Source organism: Stenella coeruleoalba (assembly GCF_951394435.1).
Source record: "Stenella coeruleoalba genome assembly, chromosome: 17".
Lineage (NCBI taxonomy): Eukaryota > Metazoa > Chordata > Mammalia > Artiodactyla > Delphinidae > Stenella > Stenella coeruleoalba.
The window spans coordinates 99,042-108,856 of record NC_137163.1 but is presented as its reverse complement, the minus strand read 5'-3'; positions in this window follow the sequence as shown (position 1 = coordinate 108,856).

Below are 9,815 nucleotides of genomic sequence, written 5' to 3'. Positions count from 1 at the left end.
ATTTTAAACTACCAAAATTAGAATAGAAATACATAATAAAAAGTTGACTCCCAAAACTCTTTAACTATTGGAGTTTACGAAACGCTATCTACATAACCTTTGAATCAAAAATGATACTAGCTGGAAAATTGCAGACTATTTATAAAGCAATGAAAAGCAAAACACTTAATTCTCACACCTACGGAACCCAGTGTAAAGTGTAAAATATATAATATCCACTGAATATTTTCAGAGAAAAATATATATGACTATATCGCCTTAAATACTTTTTCTTTATTAAAGAAGACAAAAGCATTTATCCTTAAGAAGTTAGAAAAAGGAGCATTTCTCCGAACCAGCAATAACCAATCAGATAATGTAACAAAAATGAAATGTCTTGGGACTTCCCTGGCGGTCCAGTGGTTAAGACTCCATGCTCTCAATGCAGGGGGCCCGGCTTCGACCCCTGGTCAGGGAACTAGATTCCGCATGCCGCAACTAAAAAAAGGTCCCGAGTGCCGCAACTAAGACCTGGTGCAGCTAAATTAACAAATATTAAAAAAAATGAAATATCTTCCACAATAGCAACAAAAACTATGAAATACTGGGGAATTAACAAAGAGCACTCAAGTTTGTACGGCAGGTTCCCCTATGCAGTGATCAGGGACCGGCGTTCCTTGGCTGAGGATTTTCCGCTTGCTGACTCGGAGGGGAAGAGCAGAACACATAATAGGGATAAGAAGCTGCTTCTCCCAGTCTTCCCACGTGGCCGCCTGCTGTAGCAGTATGCAGCCCTTGCCAAGAGTACAACCCAAGTCCCATCCCGTCCCTGATGCAGCTCAGGTGAGTCCCTCTGGACAAGGTGCAGCCTCTCCACCAGGTCGTATAACTAAAGGGCAAGTTGCCTGCCCCCTGACACCCAAGTTGCAGTGTGGAGAAAGAGGATGGGAAACACAGCAGTGTCCAAACTATGCTGGCTGGGTCCGAAGAAAAGTCTGATGTGGGGTTGTTGTGCACACTGTGTAGATATTTTATTTTTTAATATTTATTTATTTATTAGAAAAAATCTTTTGGCCACGCTGTGGCATGTGGGATCTTATTCCCCAACCAGGGATCGACCCTGCGCCCCCTGCATTGGAATCGTGGAGTCTTAACCACTGGACTGCCAGGGAAGTCCCTGTAGATATAAATATATATATATTTATATATATATATATAACATATATATAATATATATAAATACATATATAGAAATATATAAATATATATATTTCTATATATATATTTCTAAATAAATTTATTTATTTATTTTGTCTGCATTGGGTCTTCGTTGCTGCGCGTGGGCTTTCTCTAGTTGCGGCAAGCGGCGGGGGTTACTCTTCGTTGTGGTGCTTGGGCTTCTCATTGCGGTGGCTTCTCTTGTGGAACAAGGGCTCTAGGCACGCAGGCTTCAGTAGTTTGGGCACATGGGCTGAGTAGTTGGGGCTCGCGGGCTCTAGCGCACAGGCTCAGTAGTTGTGGTGCACGGGCTTAGTTGCTCTGCGGCATGTGGGATCTTCCCAGACAAGGGCTCGAACCCATGTCCCCTGCATTGGCAGGTGTATTCTTAACCACTGCACCACCAGGGAAGTCCCTGGTAGGTATTTTAAATGCAATGATTTCACACGTGTAAGTGACTTTAGCCCTCATCTCTGTGCAGGGTGTGCAGAGTCTCCTGTGGGCAACTCCACATGAGTGCTGGAGCCCCTCTCCCTGGCAGGGAGGAGCTCCAGGACAGCACCCGGTACCCAGACTCAACTCCAGGAGGAGCTCTATGGGCCCTGGGCCTCATCAGGTCTGACTTGGCCCTCCGGGGGCCTTCCTTGTCCATGACCCATCCTCTTGCCCACCTGCGGAGGGAGGTGATAGGCTGCCCTGGCTGGGACTGTCCAGATTTACAGGGGCCTCCTCATTGACAGTTGGAAGCCTGGGTCAGCTTCTTGTCTGCATACTTCCATTTAGTTCCACATGCAAAGGCCCCATCTAGTCACAGGTTAAAGCCCGAGGTACCTTGTCTTTTATTTATTTCCCTCTATATGCTTGCCCTCCTCCTCTCTCTCTCCAGCTCAAGGTACCTTGAGACCACCTGCAATGCCAGGCCTGCTTACGAGACTTGGTCAGCACAAATCACAGGCCATAGGCAGAGGGAAACTCCCCTTGTCCATCTCTGCTCTCCTCCACCTGTGCCTCCATCTGCCTTCCTGCAGCCTGAGTCTCTCTAGGGGGGCTCTTTTGAAAGTGGCAAGAAGTAACCAACACTTGCCAACATTCCAAACAATTCTGAAACAATTTCTCTAGGGTTATAGTTTTAGTCACACGTTGTCTACTCCTAATACATCATAAGCAAGGGTCATACCAAATACTTTTCCATGCATAGCAAGGGTCACCAGCTTTCTACCTGTAACACCTCTGCCCTCACTGCCTGATCATTAAGCCAACTGCACATGTAGTAGGTTCTGTTTCAGCACCTACCTACTGCCAGGTATCAAGTACTGGATTAGTTAGAATAAAGCTCAGCTGATGTAAAGAGGCTCAAAACTAACATTGGCTTCAGTGAGACAGAGGGCTGTTTCTGTCTTCTGTGATAGACCACATGGCTGTGGTGGCTGTCCTCTTGAAGATGGAGGGGCACAGGCCCCTTCTACCTGAGGGCTCCACCCTGCCCAGAGCTCAATCACCATTTCAGCCAGTGGGAACAGGACAAGGTGACACCTTGAAGATGCACGTATCCCTTCTGCCTGTGACCCACATGCTACATCTCACAGCATTGCCACTTGGAAACATCACCTTTGCTTGGATGGGCAAGTGTCAGGTAAAATTTCATGTCTGAAAAGGACAGGGAGAATGCAAAGACAGTCAGGAAGAACCAGCAGGCTCTGCATGTCCACCACAGGGGAAAATAACACAGTCAACACAAAACCAGGCAGCAACATCAGAAAACTAAGGAGGAAAAAACTGATAGATGTCCAAGACAAAAACCCACCATAATGTGTCCATTGAAAAGCACGTTTGAATAGAATATGGTTGATCATAGAGCCTTTGACCAGGCCTCTGCCCAAACCCCATCTCCAGTGGGCCTCAGGTTCTGGTCAGGGGTGGGGTGTAGGCTGGTGGTTAGAAAGTCACCACCTCAGGACCACTGGCTGTCCCTCTCAGTGTCAGCACATCTACCTTTGTTTTTCTGTGACAGTTCAGATTGGCTGAAAAGTAGTGTTTTTCATCAACTTTGCAATAAAATCATTTAATTCTAAACTAATTCATGAGATGGTGGTGTTTTTACTGTAATACATAATAGACCACTAAGAAATGTATTGAGAAGAAGTTATTTAATAAATTTAGAAGAAAAAAAAGGGGGAAAAAACTGAAAATAAGAATGGGCCATAAAAACTATCCAAAATTGCTTTTCACAAGACAAACTATATAGTGAAGCCTGAAAATTTCTGTTAAATGGTTGATTGCTAAAAAACAAAACCAAAACATAAAACTAGATAAAAGCAAAAAATGAAGAAGAAATCAAAACTAGTTGTTATGGACTGAATGTTTGTGTCCTCCCAACATACATTCATATGTTGAAGCCTAACTTCCCAAAGTGATGGTATCTGGAGGATGGACCCCTGGGAGGTAATTAGGTTTAGATGAGGTCATGTGGGCGTGGCCATTGACAGAACTAGTGTCCTTATAAGACACAGAACTAGAGTCCTTATAAAACACTGCAAAAAAAAAAAAAGAAAAAGAAAAAGAAAAGAGGAGAGCTGTAGAGAGAGGTCCCGTCTTCTTGGAGAATACATAAGTAATCATGTATAGAATGTCGGTAGAAATATGGACAGTAGAGGCCATTCTGGTGAGGCCTCAAATGGAAAAGAGGAACATGCTATCGGAAATTTGAAGAAAGGTGACCATGGTTATAAAGCGGCAAAGAACTTGGCTGAATTGTGTTTGTGGGAAGTAGAACTTGAGCAATAAAACTGGATTTTTAGCTGAGGAGATTTTTTTTTTTTTGAGGAGATTAAAAAAAATATTTATTTGGCTGCACTGGGTCTTAGTTGCGGCACACGGGATCTTTAGTAGTGATATGTGGGCTCTTAGATGTGGCATGTGGGATCTAGTTCCCTGACCAGGGATCAAACCTGGGCCCCCTGCTTTGGGAGTGTGGAGTCTTAACCACTAGACCACCAGGGAAGTCCCTAGCTGAGATGATTTATAAGCAAAGTGTTGAAGGAGTGACTCTTAGAGTAAAATGTGAGAGGAGTGAAGTGAATTGAAGAGCCATTGTTAAGCAAAAAGGAACTAGAATGTAAAGATTTGGAAAATTCTCAGCCTGTCCATATTGCAAAAAATGAGAAAGTACGTTTGGAAGAGGACACCACGGATGTGGCTAGTTTATTACTCAGTAAAGAGATTATGGGATTATATGAGCAGAAACACTTCTGAGATCCCGCAGGACTGAACCATAGAGCTATTTAGCTATGATGTGCACTTTTCTGCAAGACATGGGAAGAATGGTCATAAAGGCGATTCAGGTATCATCAGGGTCACCTTCTCGGTTTCAAAGGGGGAGCCCATCACCGTGGTTTCAACAGGCCAAATAGTGGCCAACTGATGCCTTGGGGGGTGTTCTCTGGAGCCTTCTCTCTTTTTTTTTTTGCGGTACGCGGGCCTCTCACTGTTGTGGCCTCTCCCGTTGCGGAGCACAGGCTCCGGACGCACAGGCCCAATGGCCATGGCTCACGGGCCCAGCCGCTCCGCGGCATGTGGGATCTTCCCGGACAGGGGCACGAACCCGTGTCCCCTGCATCGGCAGGCGGACTCTCAACCACTGCACCACCAGGGAAGCCCTCTGGAGCCTTCTTGATGCGACCCCGGGGGGGTCACTACTCACTCCCCATGGCTCCATCCTGCGGAGGCCCCTCACTGCTTTAACACCGCAGAGTTTGCTCCCTCACTGTGCCAGCAGCAGCCCCACCGCTCCTCTCCAGGGCACCCCATTCTACACCTGGGGCCTCAAGTGTTCCCAGTGGCCAACACCATGCTGTCTTCAAGCAGCCCCACATTTTGAGGACTAGACTCCCGCTCCCCAGCAGCCCTCCTGTACCCGCCCCAAAGCCTCACTGCAGGTGCATGCACTGTCTTTCTCAGACCTTGGGGCCCATGCTTCATGCCCTCGTGCGGACTCCCCTCAACTCACTGCCCTCCACGCCCTTCCTGCTGACCTTATCCAGCCTCACTGCTAGACTGGCCCTGGCTCTTTTGGTTCGGGATGTCACAGAAGACTGTCTGCACTTGCCACCCACACGTGTGCACGCCTGAGACAGCCTGGCTCCGGCCCCTCTCCCACCTTCCCCAGGGCTTTACGGGCCAAGCATCTGGAGGTGTGAGAATGAACGCGTGGGTTGAATGGAAGCTCCGTGGGGCTCCCAGCTTCCACGTTGATTCTCTGCTGCTTCCTGGGTCTCAGGGCTGCCGTAGCCTGGTTCTCTAGTTTTTCTCACAATAAATGCCATGCAGAAGACTGGCAGGTCTGCTGCCTCAGGGAGGATCTGCTAGAGGTGGGTTCTGGGCAGCCTGCACTCCCTCCCACTGCCCTGTTCTCCCTTAGCTCCCGGGACCTAGGGGAGCTGTCAGTCCTTGGAGCCTGGGTGCACTAGATCAAAGCCTGTGATCCCAAACCCAGAAATCTGATCCCCTAACTTCTTCCCAAGGGTGTGCAGTTGGAAGTAAGAGGTGGGGAACGAGTGACTTGAGATTTCTCCATGGTTGGCCAGTGTTTGAAACACGCAGTGACCACTGGTCTACATGAAATGCTTAGGGTATGGAAGCAAATAAAGACCAGTCCTCACCCTCAAGCAGGCCCGCAGTGTTGAGGGGGAAACAACTGTGCCCATCACAGGGCACGCAGCATGCACGGCTTGGGGACCCGGGCCCTGCAGCTACTTGCTGTATTCTTCTAAGATGAGAGCTTCCTGAGGTGTTCCTTCAGCCGTAGTAGATGGAAAGGATACCTTACTTCTTCTGTTCCATGCCCAGCTATTCTACTCCCTTCCCCCCTCTATTTTTCTTCATAGAAAAACAGAAGGTTGGAGCATTCACCACCGTCCATTTATCTGCTCACCATCTTTCTCCCATGCTAGAATGTATGCTCTATGAGGGCAGGGATTTTGTTTCATTCACGGCTCTGTCCCCAGCATCTAGAACCATACTCACAATAGGTACTAATTATATATGTTTGTGATTACATGAACCCATGAATCAACAATACTAGTTCTCTGTTAAGGTAAGAGAGTGCTCTCTGGGAAAAATGATGCCACAACGTTCCATGGGTTATCACACATAAATCTCTCTGTAATACGAGTTGCCCCACACCCCACCCCCTCTTCTTTTTTACAAATGAGAAAACAGGCCAGTGAGGTAGAGGTAGGATTATTACCCAGGCTGTCCCTCTCCAAAGGCGATATGCTCTTTCTACAGTTCTTGCTGCTCTGACAAGGGTGGCAGGGAAGAGAGCTGGCTTTGCTCTGCCCTTGCTGTGTTCTGAGCAGCACACTGGTTACTCTGTAAACTTGGTTCTACCTAACCCCCTAATACTCCTTCAGAGATTGGTATTTTTATCCCCATTTTGCCCACAAGCACAGTCTGAGAGTTTAGTTTGCTCAGAGTAATCCAGTATACAAGGGGGGAGCTGGACTCACCTCCTGTCCTGTCTAATCCAAATATTTCTATCATAACAGCCCTCGCTCCATGAGCCAGAGGACTCACGTGAGGATTCTGACATGGTCAGTGTGTGTACCCCTCCTATGTATTCTTGATCTGGGTAAATACCATGTGGTGATTTTTGGGTCCCTCCGATCCTACCATGAGATGGTCCTGAGCTAAAACTTCATTTGCCCGTTGACTCCCTAAGCTCCTACACTGGCTGCTGAACAAGATTTTGAATTAACATCAATTCAGAGCCAGAGTCCAGTAACCCCTGCCATAGCCCAATCAACCTCAGACCACTTATACTCTGACAAAGTCAGGGTTATAGATCCATTACAGTGAGGGCAACAAACACACGAACGACAAGTGTCTCACCAAAGAAAGGAAAACAGAGTTGTTACAGGACTTGGGAGGGGTGGAGTTTAGGTGAAATCTAAGTGGAGCAGTGTCTTGATAGGCAGGCAAGGCAGGGCTGAGTCATCGTGGGCCATCCTCAGGTCTGGACTGTGAAATGGACCTAAGCTCCTGTTTCCTTGGAAACCACAAAATTTAGATGTGGAACGTGATGTCCAAAACTCATTATCTGATTCCAGCTGTAAATCAAGGCTGCTCCTCTGCGTCAGTGACTTAGATCCAAGAGTGGGGTGTTTCATTCTTGATGTCGTTTCCAACACTTGCTGATGTTACAGAATAAAGTTTCTCCACAAGCAAGAAAGCAGAGGCAGAATGTTGCATTTTGTAGCTGCACATCTCTTTGGGAGAAATATTGTTTCCTATTAACTCTGAAGCTGGTTTTTTTATCTGTGTCTGTTATTCTAGCCTGATGAACAGTTTACCAGATTTTTTCTTTCTGAGTCCGAGCTAATTTTTACTTTCACATCCTTGAAAAGTGTGGGTATTTCCTGTCTTCTAATGTACAGTTACCCCATCAAATGGCCACATTCCCTTTGGGGGAGAGAATAAAACATAGTATAAATTTTGGCAAGAGTATCAGGGTCTTTCCCCAAGGGAAAGCTTGCCTCTTCTTCTTTCATGAGGTTCAGGTGTCTTTTCACCAGATTTAATGTTTTTTTCACTAGTATTGATATAACCTTTAGTAGGCTGCCTACTTATTTCAGTCACCATCACCATTATCCAGGGCCAAAACATGTGGTCAAACAATTCTATTACTACTCTTGCCCTGGGCCTGTTACAGTGACATGACTGCCCTGTCTTTGAAAGGGTTACATGCTACTGTCTGCTATTTGACCACCCCCACTGAGCATGGAAACCATTTTCATGACAGCCCCTCTTACCATCATTCCCAGCCTATAGAAAATAGCCACTGTAGTCTTTCATGGATGCTGGCACGCCCATCACCAACGCATTTCTCAAAGCCTGGGTGAAAGAAGTGTCTCTAGACTCTCCTGGAGGACACAGGCAGGGGTGGGTGGGCAGGTCCCACAGCATCCACTCCAGCATTCCCATCGCCCGAGCCTCTGACTGTCCTGCACTGTGAATTCAGGCAGATCTGACATACCAGCCTCATCAATGCAGGCCACACCGCATACAGACTTCCATCAGCCAGTCACTGCTGAGATAGCTCCCTGAATTAGCCATCTGCCATGTAACAAATTCAGTACATTCTCTCCTCTAGTCTAACAGCCCTAGAATCTATTCCCATTTACATTACCCAGGTTTCTGTTGATAGCAAACTGACAAAGTCTTGCCATCCTTTGCTATGAGGCATTCCCTCTCAGGTCACACTGCACTCATCCCCTGAGTACGCTGGGGTTCAGTTGCTAGAAGCAATCAAAATTGGCGTGTATTTAGGAAAACCCACATTCCACTGCAAGGTGACAGCTCAAGAATGTTGAGGCGGGTAGCTGAGGGTAATTCATTCTGATAAAGTTTTCCATTGTATGTATGAATAAAACCTTTTGTCTTTCCACCTACATTAGATTGTTAGCAGGTATTGCTATTACAAACACAGCTGCTATGAACATTTTGGGACACATCTCCTGGTTTTCACGCAAGTCTCTGCTGTGTGTATGTGTAGGAGTGGAATTGGGTTGTGAGCTATTTGCATCTTTATTAACAGTGCCGGAGTATTTTCCAGTGTGTTGTTCCAGCTTCATTCCTATCAACAGCGTGTGAGAGTAACTGTTGCTCTACATTTTTTGCAACACTTGTCGTCATCAAACTTTTAATTTTTGCTAATCTGGCGAGTGTAATGCGGCGCCTCACAGTGACATCATTTTGCAGGCCCGCGATTGCTAATGAGCTTTGCCCATCTCTTCATGCAGGTCGGCTGTGGGAACACCTTGAGCAGTGGAGAAGCTTTAGCAGGTTTTGTAGCAGAGGCTGGTGGCGGAGGCAGGAAATCCTGGAGGCTGGACACAGGGGTGCTAGACCACGTGGTGCAGCCCCCATGCTAGGGACAGGGCATCTGCCAGCACTTCTGCCCACTGCTGAAGGAATGTCTCCAGGAGTCAGGCCTGGAACACAACTGCTGAACCCTAGCTCTTCTGTAGAGCTCACAGACTCAGGAGCAGCTGAGATGCCCCCCCACCCCAAGCCCACATTTTAGGGACTTGGAACCTCAGTCCAGATGCCCTTGTGTCAGCATCTTTGTGCACCATCCCAGACCTACCCCTGTCCCCCCACCCCCTGCACTCACTCTAACCCTCTGTCCAGACCAGGCCACACCTGGCACGATGCTCCAACACCTGGAGATGTGGCCAAGCCCAAAGCCGATGCTGCTAGGACTATCTGAGTCCCCAGAGCAGGTTGCTAAGGTCGGGGCAGGACTTGCCCAGGCCAGTTCTGGTGCCTATTTCTCCCATAGAGCCTGGTGCTGGTTGGGGGCTCATAAGTTCTGCTAAGAGCAGTAGGTTCCTTTCCAGCCCCTTTCCCATTCACAAGGCCCTCCTGTCCTCCAGCTATCCCTTCCTAGGTCGCTACCTACATGGCCTTCTAATGCCCCCACGCCCTATTCAAGGATCTGCTCTTGTCCACTCAACAAATACAGTAGCCCCAGCAGCCATCCTGCCCCTCTGGACACAGCCAACTGGTCAGGTGTTGACATCCAACCCAGGTGGGCCAGAGTCCATTCCCCAAACTCT